Raw genomic sequence first — 27,460 nt, 5'->3', positions numbered from 1 at the left:
TTATTACAGTCACCCAGGCATAAAGAATGGTTATCACAGTTGCTCAGGCATAAAGGATGGTAAGGATTCTGAGGTATTAGAGATAGACATGGATAAACAAGGTCATATTAAATGTATTTCAAGATAGAGTTAACAACACTTGGAATGTGAAGGATAGTGAGTGGTGGTACTTAAGGAAAAAGGAAGACATCGTTGGTCATTGAAGATCAATGTCATTATTGATGACATTCTGGTGTGAACTAGCAGATGGTTTTGATACTGGACTGAGACCAGGGATCCTTGGAAAAGGAGAGGGATTTTTGTATTTGTGTTGTTCTGAACTTAGCGAGAGATTAGGAGATATGTTTTGGGCAATACTTTGAATTTCCTGTAAAACAACTCAGATATGTCAAGTATGAAACTTGGATGTCAGAAGAGTGTTCTGAACTGATGATATAAATTTCTAAATAATAGTCATAGTTTATTGATGGTATATGATTACTGAACGAGACAGTGTAGTATGAAAAGAAGAGCCAAGGATTGAACCCTTTAGAGGAGCGATAGAATTTTTGGTGTAGATAGATAGGAGGAGCCAAGAAAGAGACCTAGAAGAAGTTGGGAAGTTATCTGTGAAACAACAGAAAAGTCAAGAGATTATGGTGTCACACAAGCCAAGAAAAGAAAATTTTCTAGAAGGACAATATTGTCAACTTAAAAAACTAAATGCTTCTGGAAGTTTAACTAGGATAACTGAAAGGGTTCCTTTTTATGGAGCACTGTTTAATCACTGTTAAGTTTAGTAAAATCAGGTCTCAAAATTTACATCACTAAGGCCTTAAGCTAGTGGAAGAATAATTTTTAAATAATTTTGACAATAACAATTGTGTGGAAAAACATGTTTATCACAGCTAACATTTGTTCTATAATTTGAGAACAATTAAAAACATTTTAGATATTTGATAAAACTTAAAATTTAAAGTATACACACAATATTTTTGAAAATAATTTCAACACTGGTGCAAGAATCTACAAAAAGATCAATGGAACAAAATAAATACCCCTGAATTCATTTCTAGTACATTTAAGATCTCAATAAATGATTAAAGAGAAGTGACTAATAATGGAAAGTCACACATGCCTTCAAAAGTATTGGTATAAAATTTGGCTATCTGAACAAAAATTTATCTAACCATATTGCCAAAAAATTCCAAGATGATTAAGTATTTATGTGCAAAATTCAATAAAAAAATTTAAGCAATTTTTTGCCCCCCCCAAAAAAATATTGCTACTAGAAATAGAAAAAGAACTCCCAATTCATTTCATAAAGTTACTATTTTATTTGCAAACTGGATAAGGAAAATTTAAGAAAATTGTAAATTTATATCATTTAGAGATAAATCAAATGTTAGCTTAAAATTCAAAACAGTATACTTAAAAATAATATTCATAATCAAATACTTTATCTCTGAAATACAAAAATCACTGAACATGTTGTACATGTTTCAATGTTATTTACTAAATTACTACTAAACCAATAGGCCAAAAACCAAATCATATTATCACCTCAATAAATATAGGAAAACAAACTTTTGTGAAAGTCCTTTACCTTTTTAAGAAATATTCTCTTAGTGAACTAGGTAATGAAAAGATTGAAGTAAACCCCAATTCAAAGTCATCAAGCAAAAAGCCGATTAATAGGACTCTTGCAAAATTAAGGATCTTAACCTTTAGTAAATATTACAGAACACAAATAAAAAGAAGAAAAATTAGAGAAGATATTTGCAGTACTTAGAACTAACAAAGAAGTTAAAAGAACTCTTGAAAATCTACCTGACAGCGAAACGGAGCTGGTGGAGAAAAATTGCAGTGGACAAACAGGCAAAGGTTTGAACAGAAATTCAGAGAGTGCCAACAAAAGGCAAATAACCACAGAAAGAGATGATCGAACTTATTAAAATTAGAGAAACGTAAATAGAAGCAAAAAGGGAACATAACTTTGCTCCCAGAAATTTAGTAAAAATAATAACACAATAATTCTGATAATTCAAGTACAGGCAGGTGCAAAGGCATTCAGGAATTATGTATGCTAACAGAAGTGCTGATTGGCATATCCTTTCTGGAGAGCAATCTAGCAATATTCAGTCAAATTGGATAAAAATGTACCTGTATTTCTGATTTCCTGTTGCTGGTTATACACACCAAGGAAATTTCCACAAAATTCATAGGGACCTATATAATGATTATTCACACAATCATTTGAAGTAGAGGAGTTTTGGAAAGAATCAAGGTGACCCTGGCCGGGAAAATGGGTAAGTAAAACATGTCACATACACATGAAAGAATACTATAAAGAAGTCAGAATCACCTAACTATGGCATAAATAACATGTAGGGTGTTGTGTGAATAGAAATAAGAAAGAAACTGAGGCTTACAGTATAATTCCATTTATGTAAAATAAAAATACAAAGAAACAAAACTATATGTATATATGTATATACATCACAAGTACACACAGAAGAAAAAGAATATATACCAAACCCATTAGAATGGCCTTCTAGGTGGAACTGAAAAACGGAAGGTGAAAGATTGGAAATATATTGGAATAAAGATATATTGTATATATTAATGTTGCAACCTCCTCCAGAACTCAGCAGTATTAATTGCTCAACTCTCTCTACCTGAAATTTTCTCTCTTTACTTAGGTGATTTTAGTTTAGAGGATTTTCTTAGTATAAATTAGTGAGAGAACTTTTAAAGAATATCATTGATATATGTACACAGAAATTGATAAAGTGTCAGGAAAAAAAGAGAAATGACAAACTGAAAACAATTTGTGCAATAAATATGACAGGCATAGATTTAGCTGTATTGCTATGTAAGTTCTTACATATCATTAAATAAATGCAAAGTTTCTTTAAAATGTGTATAAGACATTAATAGTCTATTCAAATACAATAAATACAAATGCCAATAAAGAGATTAACAATATCCAATCTTATTCAAAGTCATGCAAATATAAAGAATTTGTGCTTTTTTTTCACTCAACAATAATATACAATTATGATAATATTCAGTGCTTGCTGGAGAATGGTGAAATAAAAATTAACCAATAATTCTATATGCAAGTTGTGGAATGGCCTGTATCAGTCTAAATTTTTAAAAGATCCCATGATGAGCCAAAATGAGGGAAATCAAGCATTGTGACAGATGAAATTTTAACAAATTTAACCAGAAAAAAAAAAAAAAGACAAAGTCATATCCATTTATCTGTAGGTAAACAAAAGGGTTTGTTGAATAAACATTCTATAAGTAGAACGTGAAGATGTCTAAAATGACTGGTCTCAAGTTTTTCTTCATGTCTGTCCCCATGCTAATTAAGGAAGTTTCCAGGAGCTAAGCCTTACAGAAAAATGCTGTGTGGAGAGCACAAAGCTGTGTGAAAAGCTTACAGGTCAAAAGATGTCGAACCCACAAAGGGCTCATATAATCAAATACTAAAATTTTGAAAAATGAATTGGAGAAATCATGAACATACATGGAGTTAAAATGTCAGCATTTTCAATTATTTTTATTATTTTCCCAGTTAGTTGCTTATGTATTCATACCAAATATTAACACTCATTATCTCTTTGTTAATTTCTTTATTTTGTAATTTTTTATCCACAAATATTATGCTTATAATCGCAAATATATTTAGGAAAATATCGTAAGTAAAGTCCACTCATGGGGCGCCTGAGTGGCTCAGTCAGTTAAGCATCTGACTTCGGCTCAGGTCACGCATGATCTTATGGTTGGCGGGTTCGAGCCCCATATCGGGCTCTGTGCTGACAGCTCAGAGCCTCCAGCCTGCTTTAGATTCTGTGTCTCCCTCTCTCTCTGCCCCTCCCCCCTCTCTCCCCCCTCCTCTCTCTCAAAAATAAATAAATATGTTAAAAATTTTTTAAAAAGAAAAGTCCACTCACAAAAGCCCATTAAGTGAAGAACTCAGTTCAACTTGAGCTCTGTTAGTTGGCTTGTGTTCTCAATTTGGAGCATTCAGTTCCCAACTGGTGGTGGGAACTAGGTGGACGGGACGATCTCTGGAATCCAGAAACAAAGAGTGATTTTGGGGAACGAGGACAATGTTTGTGTTCATGGAGAACTAACACCAGTTTAAAGAAAAAAACTTGAAAAAAAGTTTTCATAAAAATTGTCAAAGTATTTTCTTTTAATTTGTGGTTTTAAAATGTTATAAAAGAAGACTATAATGTATTAGGACATTAAAAGTAAGAGAAGAATCAAAGTTTCGCTAATAAGGCACTGGAGTAGTGAGTGACAGGCAATTTCAAACCCAAAATGATTACATCTTTTCACAGAGTTGTCACAGCTTTACCACCAGGGAAACTGTCACATTTTCAGAGAAGCCCCTAATTTAAAAAGAGTTCCTGCCAACTTCTTTCACTTTGTTTTATTTTACCTGACAAAAGTATTTACCTCATGTGATAGGAATAGTCTCACAGTAGTAATTAAGAAAAGGCAATGAACAGAGGTTGGTGGCAAAACACTTTATTATTGATTTTTGGTCATGTCTTCTCATTGTATATATAGCTTATAAACTCAGAATATGACTGCATTTGTGAATTGAATAGGATCTCTAATAAAAATCATAATACTTAGTGTATAATGTCTCATAAGCAAAAGTCATTGTGTTTTTCAATGACACACATTCCTTCATTGTGAAAATCTCAAACCTGAATTTAGTACATGAAGTACCGTCAAGTAACACTTTCATTTGAGTCATTGCCCTGCTTTTTTCAAGGTAACTTCATGTTTTTGGTGCCTGTTATTTCACCTTATAAATATATACCAGAGCCTATATTTCCATGACAACACTGTCAGTAGTCAGAAATGGGGAAAATGGAAATATATATTTTTTGATGGCAAATAGTTAGCTAAACCAAAACCATCAACCAAGGATAAGACATATGCTAGAAGATTCTTATACCATATAATAACAGAAAACTTAAATTCAGTGAAAACAACAAAAATTTTAATACATTTATATGAGAACTTTATCAAACCAATGGCATTTTGAAAGATCACTCAGTCAAGAAGCGTACTATCTGATTGTGTTAGATCGACATATCTCAATGTTCATTGTACAGTGAGTTTGTGGAATATTAATAAACATTACAGGTTAAAAATGTTTCATGGATGAGGATATCTGGAAATGCTTTTTTTAAATAATGGAAATCATTACTGATGAAGAACTTGTCAGAGCATTTTCAAGAACTGTCAAGGTCTGGGCTTTTATCTTACTTGTAAAGATTACAAGTTAGCCGGCTAGTTTCATAGATGCTAGCTAAAGTCTCCTGGTCAGAGACAAATGGCTTTGTAACCCAGGGCACAGCAGGCAGTATGAACATCAGTGTGTTTGCTTCAGTTCCCCTTGCCCTTACGTCCCACAGAGGCAATGTGAACTGGCCCAGAGGAAGCCTGCATGTGCGGTAGGTTGCGTTACAACAGAGGAACCCTAAATTTAGGAAACTTGGATTTGTTAAAATAGGCAGTAAACATTCTTCTCCTCTGCTCCTATCTTTTAAGGCTGTTCACTATATAAATATACTTGAAAAGATAGTCAGATTAAAAGACATTTTGCACCTCCCTCCAAAACATTCAGAAATTCAATATCCCATGGAGAATTATCTCCTAACAATCCCTTAAAATGCTTATTTGCATTGGGAATCTTAAAGATGTACTGGGATTTTCCAAATCTAATTTGAATATAAAAATTGTATGTCTGTGTGTGTGTGTGTGTGTGTGTGTGTGTGAAAACCTCTCTTACAGGAGGTAGAAATCAAGAAAAATTGAAATAAATCTTTTTCAATTTTGTATGCAGATAAAGATTCCCAGTCAACTTGATATTCTCTTACTATTGCATTCTTAACTATTTTAAGAAATAATAGGAAATGGAACTTTTTTCTGAAGTTTAATTAGTTGCTTAGGTATAATGGTCTGTGTTTGAATCCCAGCTTCAATACTTAACTGTTTAAATGTAGGGGGAATAAGAGGAAAAAACTCTCAGAACTTCATGCTTTTGACTGACATCATGCATGTAAATAACAATGTTTTAGCTAGTAAATAGTTTTTTACAATCAAATATATTATATTATAAAATACTATTTATCAGGGTGCCTAGGTGGCTTAGTCAGTTAATTGTTCGACTTCAACTCAGGTCATGATCTCACAGTTTGTGAGTTCGAGGCCCTCTTCAGGCTCTGTGCTGACAGCTCGGAGCCTGAATCCTGCTTCAGATTCTGTGTCTCCTCCTCTCTCTGCCCCTCCCATACTCATGCTCTGTCTCTCTCTGTCTCTCAATAATAAATAAATGTTTAAAAAAATTTAAGAAAATACTATTTATTGTATTATTTTATAAAATATTAAAATTGTATAACTATAAAATAAATCTAAAATGTACCTTATTAAAGTAAGGGTCAACTGGAAACTGAATTAAACGGTATATACATACAGATGCATATGCAAATACACACATAAAAAATTTTATGAGAAATACTGGGGCGCCTGAGTGGCTCAGTTGGTTAAGCCTCCAGTTCTAGGTTTGGGCTCAGGTCATGATCTCACCATTTGTGAGACTGAGCCCTAAGTCAGGCTCCAGAGCCTGCTTGGGATTCTATCTTTCCTTCCCTTGCTGCCTCTCCCCTGCTTGCTCTCTTTCTCTCTCTCAAAATAAACAAACATTGAAAAAAATAGTATTTTAAAAAAGTGACAAATAATAATAAGCAAATTTCAATTTTAACTTTCTTTTTCATTTTATTTTCATTATTTTTTAATTTTTTTGAGAAAGAAAGAGAGTGGCAGAGGGACAGAGGGAGAGAGAGAGAGAATCTTAAGCAGTCTCCATGCTCAGTGCTGAACCCAATGTGGGACTCAATCCCGCAACCCTGGGATAATGACCAGAGCTGAAATCAAGAGTCAGATGCTTAACAGACTGAGCCACCCAGGTGCCCTGCGAATTTCAATTTTAAACAAAGGTCAAATATAGGATAGAAACATCAGCAATAAGAACAAAATATCATTTTATTTAATATAATTTCATTTAAATATTTCACATGCTTTCCCTTGCTTCAGGAGACATAGCTAGAAAGAAGTTGTTACAGTTGATGTTAAAGAAGTTATTGTGTTCCCTTCCAGGATTTTTATGGTTTCAGGTCTGACATTTAGGTCTCTCATCCATTTTGAATTTATTTTTGTGTATAGTGTAAGAAAGTTGTCCAGTTTCATTTTTCTGCACGTTGCCGTCCAGTTTTCACAGTACCATTTGTGGAAGAGACTATCTTTTTCCCACTGGATATTCTTTCCTGCTTTATCAAATACTGATTGACCATTTAGTTGTAGGTTCATTTCTGGGTTTTCTTTCTATTCCATTGATCTATGTTTCTATTTTTGTACCAGTACATCTTTGTAATATAATTTGAAGTCCAGAACTCTGATGCTTCAGCTTTGTTTTTTCTTTTTTTTTTTAATTTTTTTTAATGTTTATTTATTCTTGAGAGAGAGAGAGAGAGAGAGAGAGAGAAAGAGGGAGACACAGAATCCAAAGCAGGCTCCAGGCTCCCAGCTGTCAGCACAGAGCCTAATGCAAGGCTCTAACACACCAGCCACAAGATCATGACCTGAACCAAAGTCAGAGGCTTAACCGACTGAGCCACCCAGATGCCCAAATTTGTTTTTCTTTTTTAAGGTCGTTTTGACTATTTGGGGCCTTTTGTGGTTCTATATAGATTTTATGATTGTTCTAGTTCTATGAAAAATGTTGGTGGTATTTTGATAGGGCTTATATTAAGTGTGCAGATTGCTTTAGGTGGTATAGACACTTTAACAATATTTATTCTTCCAATCCATGATCATGGAATATCATTCCGTTTCCTTGTGACATCCTCTTTCTTACATGAGAGTTTTACGGTTTTCAGAGTACAGATTTCTCACCTCTTATTTAGGTTTATTCCTAGGTATCTTATTATTTCAGGTGAAATTTTAAAAGGGATTGATTCTTTGAATAAAATTTCTGCTGCTTCATTAATGGTGTGCAAAATGCAACAGATTTTCATATGTTGATTTTGTATCCTGTAACTTTATTGAATTTGTTTACCAGTTCTAGCAGTTTTTTGTGTAGTCTTTTAGGTTTTCTATATAGAGTTTTCTTCCTTGCCAAGTTGGATGACTTTTATTTCTTTTTGTTGTCTGATTGCTGTGCCTAGCACTTCCAGTACTATGTTAAATAACAATGGTGAGAGTGGACACCCCTCTCTTATGCCTCACTCATAGAGGAAAAGCTCTCAGTTTTTCCCATTGAGAATGCTATTAGCTGTAAGTCTTTCATATATGGCCTTTATTATGTTGAGGTATGTTCCCTCTAAACTATTTTGTTGAGGGTTTTTATCATGAGTGAATATTGTACTTTCTCAAATGCTTTTTCTGCATCTATGGAAATGATTATATGGTTCTTAATCTTTCTTTTATTAAAGTTGTGTTTCACATTGATTGACTTGGGAATATTGAATCACCCTTGTAATGCAGGAATAAATCCCATTTGATTGTGATGAATAATTCTTTCAATGCATTTTTAGGTTTCATTCACTAGTATCTTATTGAAAATGTTTGCATCCATGTTCACCAGGGATATTACCTGCATTTCTCTTTTTTAGTGGACTCTTTATCTGGTTTTGGTATCAGGATAATGCTGCCCTCATAGAATAAGTTTGGAAGTTTTTCTCTCTCTTCTATTTTTTGGAATAGTTTAAGAAAAAAGGGGAAAAAACTATTGGGACTTCGTCAAAATAAAAAGCTTATGCATGGTGAAGGAAGCAATCAACAAAACTAAAATTCAATCTATGGAATGGGAGAAGATGTGCAAATAAAAATTTTGATAAAAGGTTACTATTCAAAGTATATAAAGAACTTATAAAACTTACCACCCAAAACCCCAAGTAATCCAATAAAAAATGGGCAAAAGACATGAACACACATTTTTGCAAAGAAGACACATAGATGGCCAATAGACACATGAAAAGATTGTCAACATTACTCATTGAAATGTGAATCAAAACTACAATGAGATATTACCCCACAGCCATCAGAATCACTAAAATCAACAACACAAGAAACAATAGGCGTTGGCAAGGATGTAGAGAAAAGGGAACCATCTTACACTGTTCATAGGATTGAAAACTGGTGCAGCCACTCTGGAAAACAGTATGGAGGTTCCTCAAAAACTTAAAAATAGAACTACCCTATAATCCAGCAATTGCACTACTAGGTATTTAGATAAAGAATACAAAAGTACTAATTTGCAGGAGTACATGCACTCCAATGTTTATAGCAGTACTATCTACAATACCAAACTATGGAATCAGCCCAAGTATCCATCAACTAATGAATGAATCTTCTTTATTATATTATATAATATATATACTATATTATAATTTCTATTATATATAATGGAATATATTATGTTATATTCCATTGTAATATACAATGGAATATTACTCAGTCATGAAGAGAATGAAATCTTGCCATTTGCAACAATATGGATGGAACTAGAGCATATCATGCTAAGTGAAATAAGTCAGTCATTTAAAGACAAATACCATATGCTTTCACCCATGTGTGGAATTTAAGAAACAAAACAAATGAGCAAAGGGAAAAAAAGAGAGGGGGCAAACAAGAAAGAGATTCTTAACTATAGAAAACAAATGGATAGTTATCAGAGGGGAGGTTGGTGGAGAAATGGGCTAAATAGGTGATGGAGATTTAGGAGTGTACTTGTTGTGTTGAGCACAGGGTGATGTATGGAAGGATTAAATTACTGTATTGTATACCTGAAACTAATATATCGTATGTTAACTAACTGGAATTGAAATAAAAAACTTAAAAATTTTTTTGACAATAAAAAAATTTCACTTATTTTTTTAACTTTTTTTTTAATGTTTACTTATTTTTGAGAGAAAGAGAAGAGACAGAGTGTGAGGAGGGGAGGGGCAGAGAGAAGGGGAGTCACAGAATCTGAAGCAGGCTGCAGGCTCTGAATTGTCTGCACAGAGCCCAACACGGTGCTCAAATTCATGAACTGCGAGATCATGACCTGAGCCAAAGTCGGACTCTTAACCAACTGAGCCACCCAGGTGTCCCTGTTTCACATATCTTTTTAAATTTCCTGTGTAAGTATGATTTAGAATGCAAGTTGTTAACTGGTCCATCATATTTATAGGCTGGAAGCAAAAATATGGGTATTATATTCCATGTAAAAGATGTATGGACAACCTATAAGGAATAAGATTGATGCCATTTTTCCTTACTGGTTTAAATAGTTTCATCATACACACGGAGCATTGTTCCTTCTTCCTGTTAGCTCATATTCTCAGGAGTGTATGAAAATAATGCCAACAAGTCAAGTTTCTATTATTTTTATTATGAATTAATTTTATAATTCATAGGAGCCACAATCATGTTAAACATTAATTGTTTAGAAATGTGCCGAAATAATTTATAATTAGAAAAAAACATTTTCTTTATTAAAATCTAAACAAACAGAACATAATGTCTCAACCAAATTCATTTTAAGATGCATGGGGCTTAGATTAAAATTGACTTTAATGAAATTAGAATAACAGCATCCAAGACTAAATTTTAGACTTAATGTGCTCATTACTTGTGTTATACTCAATCATTTTACTGCAAATTTTTATTTGTATACAGTAGTTAATTAATTCAAAAAAGATAAGCTTTTTTTTCAGTTTTTACTGCTTATTTCTGCTCAATTATTCTAATAAATTGGACAAAGTCAAATGTATTTTTTTCAATGATGCCCTTTTAAAAATTCATATCAAGAAATTGGGCTGGAAGTTGTGAATTGTTTAAACTACCAAAGCTCCAAAATACCTCAGCGGTATTGCCTTTGTTAATGAGTCTGGCATAAGCATTCTCCAGAAAAGGTATTAAGCTGAGGTGTTTTCTGTAAAGTCAATATTCTTACTTGTACTCTTTCCAGATGGCCTTACCCAGGTCATCATTTTTCAGCTGTCCATGAAACAAATGCGAGGCCATCATTTGTTTGGGAATTACTTTGCCAGAATCATTAAGTCCATTTTGAGGGAAGCATGTGGGAATTCCATAATATATTTGAGCCGTGTTTGGGGATATTAATGAAATATTTGAACAGGAAAAATGGCTTAAAATGGGGTGTATCTGCAAATGCAGACAAAGTAGTTTCTCAAAGCATATTGGCCTGGCTATAAGGCATTAGTTAGTTGAATGCAACTTCTGTTAAATCCTTTGTAGATTCTTGAATATTTATTTAATAAAAGAAAATGCAAGCATATATTTTCTATCAAAAGTATCATGTGTGGGGTATTTTTAGATACTTGAAAACAGTTATCATAAGTAAAACAAGAGTAAATAAATTATTTTCAAACACAAAGAGTGAGAAAACCTATGAACAATGATTGCAGTTGTAAAGATGTGTGTATTTAAATGTTCACACAAAGTTTCTAAGTACAGATAATGGATCTATTACCCCTGAAAAGTAGTTAATTTTTTTAATTAGCACATAGCTTTTGGATTTAGAAGAAAGGTAAATAGAGTGGTTAGATATTTAGAGAAAACAGATTTCTGAAATGTAAAATGGTTTCTATTTTCTTAAATATCTTTTAGACTACATATCTATCATCTATCTATCTATCCATCTATCATTTACCTATCTATCATCTATCTATGTATCTATCTATCTATCTATATGTATGTATCATCTACCTGTCTTTATAGTATGTGCTCAACTGCTGTAATTCACCCGTTTTTTCAACATTGCTTTCTTAGAACCTGAGTTAATCAAAGATTCTGAAATAATTATTTATGTCAAATATCACGATGGTCTTAATTTTGTCCTTATACAGTCATAAAAATTGATACGGCAATTAATATTTTATGGTTCTGTATCATATCAAAATCAGGGAAACAAGTCAGGCTGGTTTTTTAAATGAGGCTTTTTTCTTAATAATTTCCATTTTCTAAATAACCTGGTTAAAGTGAAAAACAAAAACAGTTGAATTTCAGTGAAACTGCTCTTGCACAGGTAAAGTATCCATTGCTTTCACCATCAGTGATATTAACTATTACTAGACAATGGAAAAAATATAAGAATCTAGAAAAATGGCTTACCTGGGGGTAGTACATAGAATGCATACACACAAAAATAACCCCTATCAAATCAAAACTTAAATCAAACTGGTACAAACCTATAAATTAATTTGTATAGAATGAGAGCTATGGGTGCATTGTTTAGAACACTGGAGTTGTTCATACGTGAGTGTGTGTTTTATCCATACATTCATTCATAAAAAAAAAAATAAAACCACGGGATACCTATAATTGGCTAACAACTATGCTAGACATGAGTGATATAATGTGAGCTAGGCAAATGAGGCCTTTGTTTTTACAGATGGACTTGTAGGAAAAACAGACAAATTAAGATTAAACTAATATAAAAATTGAACCATGAAGTACACTACAATTGAAAGGTACATGGCATTACAAAACCATAAGGCTAAAGAACTTAGTGATGTCTTCCTTGAAGAACTCACAAGTAAGTTGAGACTTTAAGGGTGACCAGCAGGAAGCAGACAAAAAGAAGAGCGATCCGTGAGGGAAGAGATTGTCCTTGCTCTGCTCTGTAGCAGGAAGCCTCATGGTGCATGTGAGGAAGAGACGGAAGTCTGCTGTGACTGAAACAGAAGTTGAAGACAGTGTCGGAGGGGAGGAGAAAAAGGAAGATGAGGAACTCACGATGAAGTGCCCTGCATGTCAACATTAAGGATTTTTGTTTTCTGTCCTAAGAGCAGTAGAAAGTCATTGAAGGCTTTATTCAGGGAGGCAAGTTGCAACATAACCATAGTAATTGGAATTTCATTCTAAAAAAAAGATGCCTCTAGTTACATTCTAGAGAACATATTAGGGGAAGGAGGTGAGACAAGTCAAAATTTTGGAAGTTAGAAAACTTTTGCAGCAAGTCAGGTATGAACTATGTGGTTATGGTGGAGGTAGAGAGACAGAAACAGATTTAAAATGTAGTAGGCAAAAACAGATTTAGTGATGGATTGAATGAGGGGCATAGGAGAGGGGTGAGGAATGATTTCTAGGCTTCTAGTTTTTACAAAGAGCTGGATGGTGGTGATGCTATCTGAAATACAGAACTCTGGGCTAGCACGATTGGGAAGGCATGGGGAAAGTTGGTGAGTTCAATCTTAGAAATATTGAGTTGAAGCGTCCTTCAAACATCCAAGAGGAACTATCAGAGAATTAAATAAATATATAGGTATGGCCCAGAGATGAACCTTGATGGAGATTTAAATTTGGAAGTTATCTGTATACAGTTGATACTTAATGCTGTGAGTAATGACGAGGTTCCCTGGAGAGGAGGTATTGGGGAAAACTGTGTAGAACTCGCTTGAGGAATTCAGGCATTTGAGGAAAAGAGACAGTCTGAGACACATGTGATCTAAGAGGTAGGAAAAACCCAGGGGAAGAGAGTATTGCAGAAAGGAAGGGAATTGGTGAATGCAGGCACTGTTGTTTGAAATTAGAATACAAGCCATGCAAAACATCTTTAGAGTTTAATGATGCAGAGATCATAGTTAGCTTAGTGATTCTGAAATGGTAGAGAGAGAGGGATGAAAACTACATGTACAAAGTGCTAGTTTGGGCATATTAATATAAACATTAGGCTCAGGGAATTCATGCATTTGTTATGTAATATGAAATATAATGTAAAGTGAGAAAATTTTTCATCTCGTCGGCCAGAAAAGGGTTCTTTGAATATGTTTGCTATTTAAAACTGATAATTCGCCGGTATTCCAGGCACATAATTTTACATGGGAAACAACACAGGATGGTGATAAGAACCTTGGTCCTGAAGTTATAGCGTATTGAGTCACAGCTACATTTCACATGGCTGGAAATATACATCTATTGTGAACCTCAGTATCTTCCTGAAGAAGTTTAACAGTGGTAACTAACTTAATATCTCAGGGTTGTTTTGAAGATTTAGAAAGGGAAAGAGATAGCAAATGTGTAGGATAATGTTCCTTAGTCTATAACATTGTAAGTAAATAAATTATGTAAGACATGGATTGATCTGATTGTGTGTAACAATATCCTAAATGGTGCCTCTACCTCTGGCCACCCGGTATGCCATCCCATAAATGCTGCCTTTTACCTCCACCATTACCTTCTCTGAACTTAAGTATTGAATGAAATGCGTATGTCTTATATGTCTTTTGTCTCCCCACAGTGCCTAAGATAATACCTTTGGCATAGTACAGCATCACAAATATTTTATTTAGGGGTGCCTGAGTGGCTCAATCGGTTAAACATCCGACTTCGGCTCAGGTCCTGATCTCTCACTTCGTGAGTTTGAGCCCCGCGTCAGGTTCTGTGCTGACAGCTCTGAGCCTGGAGCCTGCTACGGAGTCTGTGCCTCCCTCTCTCTCTGCCCCTTCCTCTCTCTCTCTCTCTCTCTCTATCTCTGTCTCTCTCTCTGTCTCTCTCAAAAATAAATAAACATAAAAAAATTACGTTATTTAAATCTCAAAAAAGGTGTTAGATAAATTTATTACTTATTACGTGTTCAGACATACCTAGAGAGCTTCTGCTTCAGTACAGCCATGTCTCATTGTGTTCACACAGTAATTATTTCTTCCACTGGCTTTTAGAAATTGTAACTAATTGACATAAGTAGCTAAAAAGCAAATCAGTCAGTATTGACAATTGAATCCTTTAAACCATGGTGACACATGTATCTGAAGTCAAAAAGCTGGCAAACTGTTATTAAATACACTTACTTGATCTCTTTTTGAAACACAATTGTATTTTCTCTTCTTTCCTAGCTGCTTTGTTTTCTCCTACGGCTTCCACCTTGAGTCAGTTAAGGATGGCCATGTTTCACTCAGCGCTAAAGGATATACACAGGCTTTGCTTAATAAATACCAAGTTGAAACCTGACAGGAATCAGTTGTGCCCCTCTCCAGATTGATGGGCCCTTTCTGGGAAGCTTTAATGTGCACATAAAATGTCAACTCTCTGAAATAATTTGCAGAAGATTAGTTCCATGGTGATTCAATTTGATAAGAATGGGTATTAAGAGCTACCTCAGTGGACTTATTTGTACCAGGCTGGCTTATTGGTCATTTCCATAAAGATCACTGAAGTGTAGATGATAAACTAGCAGGAGAAACAGCTCTCAAACCACCAGCCCCCAACTATCCTGACCTGGCAGCTCTCTGGTCGCTGAATGTTTTCAGTTTGCTTAATGTATTTCTCTGTTACGTTTATGACCCAGGATTCAGATACGCAGCTATCACTCCAGCCTTTTGGCCTCAAATCAGAGTACCTGAATTCCAATTGTCTTCATCATTTTTTATTTGTTTTTAAATGAGAGACCTGTACTACTATTTGTCATCTTAAAACTAATAAGCAGGAGGAAAATGTCAAAATAGAAAATATTTTTGCCTGTGAATGGTAGGATCATGGATGATGTTTCTGTTTTGTTTCATTCTTTTCATTAAATTTTCTTTGCTTTTCAAATTCTTTGGTCATCGGGGGGAAAAAATCACATGAAATGAATTTAAAATGATGAATGAATACTAACACATCAGCCACACAGGTCTTTACCCAGAAATAGTAGAACAAGGAATTCTCTCCAACCTAGAAAAGATTCATTATCATTTCAGTTGAGACTATGAGGGTCATCAAAGTATAAAACTTAATATATGAGAAAAATTGTTAAGCAAGCACACACATAAAGAATACTTACCCATAAATAAGGACACATAAAGGATATTTATCACAGTATAGTAGCTTTTACTCAGAAGATCCAGGGATCAAAGGGTATACTTTTCAAATAACACTCAGTGATTGTTTTCTGGAGCTGAGTTTTTGTGAACCATTTGTTTTCACCTAAAATCTTTGGAATAAGGCTCACATTCATCCATTTTATTATCTCTTTTTCACCTTCTTGTTTCAGCCCTTTGAGCTTAGAAATTTCCTTTCCTTTTTTTTTCCCCACACTACTCTCTTCAAATGTTTTCATGCTTCAATTTTAGGGAATCCAACGGAATAGGTTCTACAAAATCAGAAAAACTGAACTCTGAAAGTAGGCCTCTAATATATCAGCATCCACTACTTAGGTGACAACACTAAAATAAGTTAGAAAAATAGTTTTAACAGAGAGGGAGGTAGGCAAACCGTAAGAGACTCTTAAATACAGAGAACAAATTGAGGGTTGATGGGGAGGGTGGGGGAGAGGGGGAATGGGTGATGGGCATTGAGGAGGGCACTTGGTGGGATGAGCACTGAGTGTTGTATATAAGCAATGGATCATGGTAATCTACCCCCAAAACCAAGAGCACACTGTGTACACTGTATGTCACCCAACTTGATGATAAATTATATTTAAAAAAATAAAGCATATCTTAAAAAAAAGAAAAGAAAATTAGTTTTAATATTACACTTACAAAAAGGTATGGTTGCCATTTACACAAACCTCACAGGGATGGGTGTAGTGACAATGATCTCAGATGAAAATATTACATAGCCCCCTATCCACATAACCATGTAGCTGAAAGCTATATATAGGAGGAGCCCTGCTTTTAATCCTTGTTTAGTTACTCTCTTCTTAAGTGCATACAGTAGAGTTAGTGCCAAAGAGTTTTGGGGTTTCTTCACTAGATTTTGTATAAGGTGCATGAGACCCCGACTTCTTCCAAGTGGTCCTTATGCTACAGCATTACCGCTTCCCCTGACGCGCTGACCACCCCCACTGTGCCAAAGAGCCTGGTTTCGTGCATGCACTACCGACCCTCACCCCCAGAGGCGCTGTTGCTGACACCGTTCCCATTAATCACACCCTGCCAGCTCTCCTGGTACCAAAACTTCACGGAGCTCCACCTGTGCCTTTTCATGGTGATCTAGCTTCGACATACAAGAGATACCCCTGGGACCCCAGAAGCTAAGGGTTATTTATCTTTTTCCTTTATATTTTTATAAAGCTATATTTACCCCTCACCCCAATTCTATCAATTATGTGGTAAAACTGCTGTTGTAGGTTTAGATGACAGATTAGTTTTTCTCTAGGACCCACATATGAGTTTATAGGTAAGGATTTGAGTGACAAACCACATGGCACTAAGATGACCTCTTCTTCCAAATGTGATACTCATTTGGAGTCAAGTGTGATCCCATTAAATTCATCTTTACTTAATAATATTATGAAACACTTAATTTGTGCCAGGTGTGAGTCTAAATACTTGATTAACATGAACCCTTTTGATTGTTACTGCAATTCTAAAAATCAAGTTTTTACTTCATTTCACAGATAAGGAAACTTAGGCAGAGAAAGATTAATTACTTGCTCCAGGTCAAACAACTAATAAAAGCAAGAGTCGTGCTTCAGACCCAGGCATGCTGGCTCCAGTTCTGTGCTCTTAACTACTCTCTTAAGGCAGGCTCTCTCTGACCTAGTGAAAGCAACTCAGTATCTCATGTCAATAAAACACCTGGAAACCTGACCTACCAGTGCACCATACCTTCCAGGTTAATCTGCAAATACAGTCCACTGCATAGGCATCACCCCCTTGAATGGGCTTCAGGCATAAGAAATCGACTACATATGCTCAGCAATTGTTATCATTTTGTTTCAAAGCTGAAACAATTGCTCAAATGCATGTATCATCTTTCCTTGTACTTCTAAATATATTTTTTAATGTTTATTTATGTTTTGAGAGAGACAGAGTGTGAGCGGGGGAGGGGCAGAGAGAGAGAGAGGGAGACACAGTATCTGAGGCAGGTTCCAGGCTCCAAGCTTGTCAGAATGGAGCCCGATGCGGGGCTCGAACCCGTGAACCATGAGATCATGATCTGAAGTCGGACGCTTAACCAACTGAGACACCCAGGAGCCCCATCCTTGTACTTCTAAATATTGCTCTTCTAATTGTATCACCTTGTTTTTGTACAAAGCCAGGCAGTTAGAATAGAATTTAAGGCCACAAATTTTGCAGCCAGACTGGATAGGATTCCAGACTGCTGCTTATTGTGTGACCTTAGGCAAGTTACTTACCTTCTTTGTGGCTCAGTCTTCTCATGTGTAAAATAGGGATAAGAATAGAATTTACTTTATAGGGTTGATATAGGAATTAAATTAGTTAAAGTGTATAAAGCATCTAAATAGTGCCTAGCATGTAGTAAGCATAATGTCGGTGTAAAATTTATCTAAAATTTGTATAGTATGCTATCATTTTTTATGCTATTAGTTTGATCTTTCCTAATTATTGGATGATTATTATTCATATTTTTCACCGTTGTAGAGGTGCACAGGGTTTGTTCCCTAAGTGTCATAACTATTATTTTAAAAAATCCCATTTATCCAAGCACACCTGACTGGCTTGGTGGGTTAGGCATCCAATTCTTGATCTTGGCTCAGGTCATGATCTTGCAGTCATGTGTTCAAGCCCCACACTGGGCTCTGCGCTGATGGTGTGGAGCCTGCTTTGAATTCTGTCTCTCCTTCTCTCTGCCCCCTCACCTGCTTGTACTCTCTCTATATATATCTCAAAATAAATAAACTTAAAAAAAATTCCCATTTATCCATACATTGCTAGGAAGAAGCTAGTTAAAAGGTAAAGACTTAAAAATTGGAATATAGCACCAATTTCTCTGTGTAGTTTATAGCCCCAACTCTGTGTAATTCCATCCAAACTTTTATCCTTTTCTAATTATGTGGGAAACATACCCACTGAATATTTCCAAGGGTGGAGTACCAATGAGATACTGGAAACTTTGGTGGTTTATTTATGTATTTACTTATTTATTTATTTGAGAGAGTGCACAGAGCTGGGAAAAGGGGCAGAGAAAGAGGGAGAGAATTATAAGCAGGCTTCATGCTCAGCACAGAGCCCAATGTGGGGCTTGACCCCAAGACCCTGGGATCATGACCTGAGGTGAAAATCAACAGTCAGACACTCAACTGCCCCTTGGTGGATTTTGTTTAACCTTTTGGCTCATACACATACAGGCTGAGAATTAAACATATTTAAGTACCTCAAACAAACCATATTATGACCCATAATTCCATAAATTTTAGCCAGTTAATGTATAATAGGTTGACTTCTGAAATGATTGGCCAAATATATATATATATATATATATATATATATATATATATATAAATTGCATAGCATAAGTAAGCATGCATGTAGAACATTTAATTTCTCATGGAAATGTTATTATTGAGTGGTATTTTAAAACTCTGATAAAGTAATAGGATTTGATCATTTGTGATTAGTAATATGCTCACAAACTGAGGTCAAATGTAAGATGATTAGTCAAGTTATATCTAATATTGTTATAATCCTGTGCTATTTAGAAATGTCAACTGAGCAGTAACAAAAAAATTGACACTCCATTTTCTTATCTTTCTTTTAAATGTCATACTAAAGAGCAAAATAGATGTGGGCTGGAGGGTATTTTGAGTTGTTTACAGACTAAAGTTTTTATATATTTATGTCAATATGTACCTGAGCCTCATTTGTATAACATAGCACCCGGTTTCAATGAAATAAAATGCAAACAAGTTGAAACAGAGCATAAAAGAGAAAGATTTAAAGAGGGAACCATGAGAGAGAAGAAAGAGCTTAATGCCTCCAATTCTGCTTCATAAGTTAGTCAAGCTTCTGTCAGTTCTCCATTGTACATTCAACTGGGTTAGACTGGTAGAAAAAATTGTCCTTTTGTATGGCTCTGTTTTTTACATGTTATTTGATACTTTCAGATTCTGATTTATCATCTGGCTTTGGAAGCTTCTGACATACATTTACCAGGTTTCCATGGGGGTAATGAAACTCTCTTTTTTCCTGTAACATACATTTATTGAAAATTTAAAATGTGACAGTCTCTGTATTGGGTTCTGAGGTCATAGAAATGTTTACAGAAAACTGAGGAGAATATACACATGCACAGTCACAGTCACTGTGCTAACTTGAAGTCGGAAATATCTGTGAGACATGACAGAAGCTCAGAGGAGAGATACCTAATTCAGAGGGAGGCACTTAGGGAAGGAATCTGGAGGAAGGGAGACAACCCATCTGAGGTCTGAAGTATCCGCAAGAGCATTTGAGAGTCTGAAGAATGGAGTCTGACAAACATAAGCTTTGAAGTAATTGAATTTCAGTTCTCCCAATAACAGGTTGTTCTTGGCTGGGACACCTATAATACAGAGCTGTTCAGGGTGTTCACTGTACCAATGTCTCTGATCAAGAAAGCAAGTCTCAGTGACAATCAGCCGAAGCTCTATTTACTAACCCACAGGCTATGGAAAGAGCTGTGGCCGCTCACATTTTTTTTTCTTCTTTTAATGTTTTTTGAGAGAGAGAGAGATGCTTTTAATATTTTTTGAGACAGAGAGAGAGAGAGAGAGAGAGAACCAGCGTGAGCAGGGGAGGGACAGAGAGAGAGAGAGAGAGAGAGAGAGAGGGACAGAGGATCTGAAGCGGGCTCTGCACTGACAACAAAGTGCTCAATGCGGGGCTTGAACTCAACCTAGAGATCATGACCTGAGCCAAAGTTGGACACTTAAGCGACTGAGTCCCCCAGGCGCCTCAGGAACACACTTTTCTAAGGCACAGGCACAGGCACAGTTGGGGCTAAGGACAGATCTGAATTTGGATTAGCTGCATAACATCATTAGCCCTCAGCTATCTAAACTGAAGTTTTATAATAGTAGTTATTTCACAGTGTTGCTTTGCATATCCCCAGTAACAACACAATCACTGTTACTGTCATCACAAGAAAAGATGAAAGGGGGAAGATAAACGTGGATAAGCGTGGTTACCAACACCAGTATTCTTCCAGGTTAGAGTCTCACAATAAAAAAAAAAAAGATAAAAAAAGATAAAATATTCTTAGATATGGAATAATTTCATACATGAACTATATCTGACATCCCGAATTCAGAATGTTATTTTTTACTAGATAAAAGTTTTTCTTTACCTTTTGTATTATTGTGTTATACCTTCTATCCACATTTTATTTCTTTTTAGACTTTCTATTTCTTCTCCTTTCCCTTCACATTCAGTATATAATAGTAAATTGCCAGCCTTGCTAGTGAATATAACTAACAGCAACTAAAAAGCTTCAAAGACCCAGGGCGCCTGGGTGGCGCAGTTGGTTAGGCGTCCGACTTCAGCCAGGTCACGATCTCGCGGTCCGTGAGTTCGAGCCCCGCGTCGGGCTCTGGGCTGATGGCTCAGAGCCTGGAGCCTGTTTCCGATTCTGTGTCTCCCTCTCTCTCTGCCCCTCCCCCGTTCATGCTCTGTCTCTCTCTGTCCCCAAAATAAATAAACGTTGAAAAAAAAATTAAAAAAAAAAAAGCTTCAAAGACCCAAAACATCTACATAGTAGCCACTGAACTTGAACTTTTATATGTGTATACATATATATATATTTATACAAAATATATATATACAATATATATATACAAATATATATATACTATATACATACAAATACATATACATATATACATGTATATATATGCAAATATATATAGTATATATATATACAAATATATATATAGTATATATACACAAATATATATATAGTATATATATATATATACAAATATATATATAGTATATATATATGGCTTTGAATCTGCTAATAGATAAATTAACTTTCATTTCAATTTTTCAACAAAATGAAGAATGAAATTTCAAATATCATACACTTTGCCCCTGCTGATTCTGTTTTTTCTTTCTGAACGACTCAGACCAGTACCAGTGCCAAGGAAATGACTCTTTTTGATTAGAAAATAAATGGAAATTGAAGATCTGTCACAATGTATCCAGTAGAATTGTACAAAGCAAAATAATTCTTCAACTCTGTGATGAAAGGATGAGCTCCTTCTGTGTTCATCACTTCCTGGGATTGAAGAGTTCATGGTTGTGTGGTTTGAAATTAAACTGAGTTCAAAAGTGTGCATTTTTTTTTCTATTTATCTGTTGGAGGAAGAAAACTGAAAGGACTAGACCAGTAAGATATCTGTATTACTATGCAACATAAGTCACTATTAATAGATTAAGGAAACAAATGACTGTGGTTGTTAGTAATTTCTCGTATCATATGTTACTCAGAAGTCCATAAAATTAAAACAGGGAAATTATCATGATTTTGGTCAACATATTTTGATCTTTAAGTTTTCTGTTGTATCATTATTATATTCATGCTGCTAAGTGTATATGAAAATTTCCTAAATGTATTTTTGGAGACTGTGATATATAGCAATTATGGCTAGTCTATATAGAATGTTAAATAAAAATTACAGAGGATAGGGAAACATCCTTATAGTAAATAAAGTGGCAGGTGGAAAAAAAAGAACATCTTTTCGGGTACTTCTAAGAGTTTAATTCTAAGACAGAAAAAACATGGTGTTAATTCATCAAAAATAGATCATGTTGGGGCATCTGGGTGGCTCAGTCAGTTAAGCCTCCTACTTCAGCTCAGGTCACGATCTCACGGCTCTTGAGTTCAAGCCCCTCATGAGGCTCTGTGCTGACAGCTCGGAGCCTGGAGCCTGCTTTGGATTCTGTGTCTCTCTTGCTGTCCCTCCTCCACTTGCGCTTTCTGTCTCTCTCTCAAAATAAATAAATAAACATTAAAAAATTATCAAAAGTAAAACACAGGTTCTTAATCTGGGAATACTACTTTCTTACTCACCTTCAATCATTCATTCAGTGTTTCAGCCATGGCCTTTTATGACTATATTGCAAGTCAACATTTATCTGAAAATAGTGTTGTGTGAATTATTTATCTTTTGTTTCTCAACATTAATACTTTTTCTTTCCTTCCACCATTTCCTTTACTGGTTTGTGAAAAGACTGTTAATTTTACAATGCTGCCTTTAGGTTGCCTGATATTTAGGAGTAACTGCAACTAAACAAGAAGAGGAAGAACACGCATACTGTGACAGAGGCTAAGATCTCGATACTGTGACTGCTGGGAATTCACATCCACTTCTTGTGGAGGTGGTGAGAGAGACTTAATTTGCATGAAGGAGAGTTCTTTTGTTAGGCCGAAGCATATTGTTTATATTTGTCGTGTCAGTTGACATAGTTGTAGAATGATGTATTTCCAGTGCTGAGTAGCCAAAATAGTGTTCTGATTATTTACTAATGCTATCACAGCTCCAAACAGAAGGCCATCAACAGAGAGTCGAATGCAGGAGGAGAGGAGAAGGATGTCCTTCTAACTCTTTGTTTACTGTCCTCAATATCATTGCTTAGCAATACCTGTTTCCTCCAACCACTGTAGATGGTTCTCCTCAAGCTCCTTTTTTTTTTTAATTTTAATTTTTTAATTAATTTTTTTTAATTTACTTTTGAGAGACAGAGAGAAACAGAGCCTGAGTGGGGGAGGGGCAGAGACAGAGGGAGACACAGAATCCTAAGCAGGCTCGAGGCTCTGAGCTGTCAGCACAGAGCTTGATGTGGGGCTTGAACCCAGGAACTGTGAGATCATGACCTGAGGTGAAGTTGGAAGCTTAAAGGACTGAGCCACCCAGGTGCCCCTTCTCCTTCTTTTTTTTTTTAAATGTTTATTTATTTTGAGAGTGAGAGAGAAAGTCAAAAGGAAGTAGAGGTCATGCACAGGTTTGTTTATGCTTGTCACTAGTGATTACTCTTTATACCTCATTAACATAACAACTTTTCTCAGCATTCAATGATCTGGTAAATGACCCTTCATCCTCCTCTCAAACTGAAGTAGGTCTGAAACTAAGTTCACCATCCTCTTCTTCCCTGAGTCATCCTACTCACTCCATCACGGGTGTTCTCTACTATATAACTTAACTCCATCATTTTCAAGCCAGTCTGCTAATCATTCAGCTTTATCATACATTATTCACACTTTCCTTCAAATACAGTACACCACCCTTGGGTATTTGTATTTTTATATCTATGTGTTCTTATTTATTTTAATTTGACAAGTGACATTTCATATACTTAGCACCTCATGCCGTGAATATTTCTTACTAAAATACCAGTCTTCTTCTGTTTTAAATCTTTTAATGTCTTAAATTAGCATTCTCCCATGGTTGCCCAATGCATATACACACCCTACAAGATGAATTCTTAAAGCAGACAAAAAAAAAATGGCTTGCTCTCTTTTTCTGAACTTTATGTGTTTCAAATTTATCTATTCTGTGATGCCTAACACCTTCTACCCCTTTATAAAGTTTTTCAAAATCTGACCTGACCCTAAGCAGACAAACCATAACTCCTGCTTTTCTCAAGCCAAACCTATTTCTCCAGCCAAACCATTCTTCTCATTTTCCCTTGTTCCTTACCACTCCTAACAGAATATGTTCTCCAGGTTTAGAATATATTGGACTTTCTAACATTTTGTCCTTCATCTGTATTAAAACAATGTATTTTCTCAAACGCAAACTCAATCCCCACCTTCTCTATCATTCTTAATCACAGTGTATGAGTCACAGTAATGATCCTATTGAATTTATTTTCTTTATCATTAATTTGATTACTTAATTACCTGTGGATTTACAGTCTTTGTACTTAACTTAATCAGCAGTGTCTCATGTCTACCTTGGTGGAAGCTCCTAACCGGAATTCTTGGAGGTAACCAGTTCTTAAATTTATATATGATTTAGTAAAATGCTCTATGCATGGATGGTGCCTGGCAAATATTATTTGCATAAACGCAGTTCTTATATGTGTCAACTAACAACATTTGACAACAACATAATTCGTTTTGTTCAAGCACTCTTTGATAATACTGATTTAGAATGGATAGTCAAATGAATATTTAGAAAGAAAAAAAAAATTTAAATCAAAATTATCAAATGAAAAGCCACAGAAAGAGGTCTTCCAAATGTGCTTTTGGGGAAAAAAATACCATATGGCTTTAACAACAACATCCAATTCCAGACAATTTTGTGTGTGCCTAACAGATTGGAGTTTTATCACAAATATGTTGGTTAGCTAATGCATTCATTTGAGTGTGATTAACTCCTGGATTGTAGCAAACCTGTTTGTGTATGAAATTATGGTTTGGAATGATCACACATTGGCTTGTGATTCAAATAATTTGGTTTGTATGTAGAAAATCCAATGTGCATATGGTATGAATGCTACTTGTAAAATGTAATTCATAGGAAATGGATAGTGAGAGTTTGTGGTGACTTTGTAAATTCACTGACAACTTATTTTGTGACATATGCTATAAGATGAATGCTTTACATAGCTCACAAAAGAGACTTTCAAACTCTAGATTTTATTTTCTTTATAGACTGTAATCAAAAGAATGTGAAGTTATCTCCTTTGAATTCTTTCCTTAATCCTTTGCCTTAATAATTTCAAAAAATTGTGTAAAAGTCTTTTGAAATATTTTTGACTACTCTATGTTCTTATATGTAAAATATTTGTAATATCCACATTACATGATTTTTAGGAAGTGATAGTAAAATTAGGACAAATCTTCAATGCATTAAAATTGAAATACTAATATTTGGTAAGCCAAGGAAGGCTTTGAACGAAAAGTTTACAAGGGTTTTTTGTTTGTTTGTTTATTTGTTTTTTAGCAACCATTTTCTTTAGTTTCACGTATAAAATTTTACTTAGTTAATTAAACTATTTGTAAAGACTTCAATTTCTGGAAATTTGGAGGAAAGCAATCCTAAAAAATTCTTCTGAGAGAAAACACCTAGGAATGTTTGACTTGATATTTACCTTTTAAACCAACTATAGGGGCGCCTGGATGGCTCAGTCGCTTAAGCATCTGACTTCAGCTCAGGTCACAATCTCTTGGTTTGTGGGTTCAAGCCCCACATCAGGCTCTGTGCTGACAGCTCAGAGCCTGGAGCTTGGTTTGGATTCTGTGTCTCCCTCTCTCTCTTGCCCCTCCCCTTCTCACTCTCTCTCTCTCTCTCCCTCAAGAATAAATAAACATTAAAAAAAACTAGAAATCAGTAATAAATATAGTATATGAATTATTGAAATTTCTAAAAGAGACATATTTCACCATGTAAATATGTGTTGCCCTCCAACCACTATATACCTTGAACATAATATTTGTCCGCCCATTCTGTAGTTTCATGCTATGAAGTTATTCTTTAACAGTATCCAAGGTGTAATGCATTTTTATAAGAAAGATGTAACAAAGAGAAAGTACTTCAACTTATTTTAATATAACCAGATAAAAACATCTCAGCCCCATGCTCTTATCCTCCTCACTAGAAAGTCTGCCAATCAGAAAGACTCAAAAAAGATAGAGGAAATTAATTCTACAGTTACTGAGTACTTATTATGTGCCAAATAATCTCCTAAATTTTATAATGGAAAATTACAGTGAAGGTTTACTTGCATAGTTTCCAAAGGTAATAAATAATGTTGCCCCTTCCGACTTGATATCCTTCCTGGTGTATTCCCAATAGTGGCAACTATTAAAAAGAACTATCCTTCATTCTACTGTAAAGTCAGAGAACCACACACTGACTTTGGAAAAAATACAATGCTTATTATCATGGAATGACTTACAATATTTTTTAAATAATATAATTTTAAATATTAAATGTCACCAGTACAAAACTGCCATTTTTCATTCCATTTACTGAATGTCATTTGAATTGATGGGTTCAAGATTTTCTTCTGAACTGAAAAATTTGGATAAAAGATATTTGAGTGTGCTCAGAAATAATACCAGATATATAACATGAAAAACAGAAAGTTATTTATGAGTATGAAAGATTATGAAAATGATTATGGCTTTAAAAAAAGCACAGTATTTCTTTTAAGACTTTAATATTTTAGAAAAATTTTAGATTCATAGAAAAATTAAGAGGAAGATATGAAGATTTCCCATATATTTAGTGCCCACTCATATGCATATCCTCTATTATCAGTATCTCCCAATATTGTGGTACATTTGCTACAATTCGTGAACCAACATTGACACATCGTAATTACCCAAAATTCATAATTCACACTAGGGTTCCCTTTTGGTATTGTACATTTCATGGGTTTAGACAAATATATAATAACCCATATACATCATTTTAGTATCATATAGAGTATTCTTACTGCCCTAAAAACCCTGTTTTGCCTATTCATCCCTCCCACCTCCCTGACTCAATCCTTGGAAACCACTGATCTTTTTCTGTCTCCATAGTTTTGTCTTTTCCAGAAGATCATATAGTTGGAATCATACAGTAGGTAGCCTTTCAGATTGTCTTCTTTCACATAGTAATATTCATTTAAGCTTCCGTTTAGTATTTGTTATTTGTTTTCATTTGCAATATTCAACTAAGGGCAACTTTTTCACTGAAAATTTTTGAAGAATAACATAGAGTAAATCACGTATGTATTCATAA

This window comes from Lynx canadensis, chromosome B1, assembly GCF_007474595.2.
Source record: "Lynx canadensis isolate LIC74 chromosome B1, mLynCan4.pri.v2, whole genome shotgun sequence".
Classification (NCBI taxonomy): Eukaryota; Metazoa; Chordata; class Mammalia; order Carnivora; family Felidae; genus Lynx; species Lynx canadensis.
Note: the sequence above shows the minus strand (reverse complement) of the source record.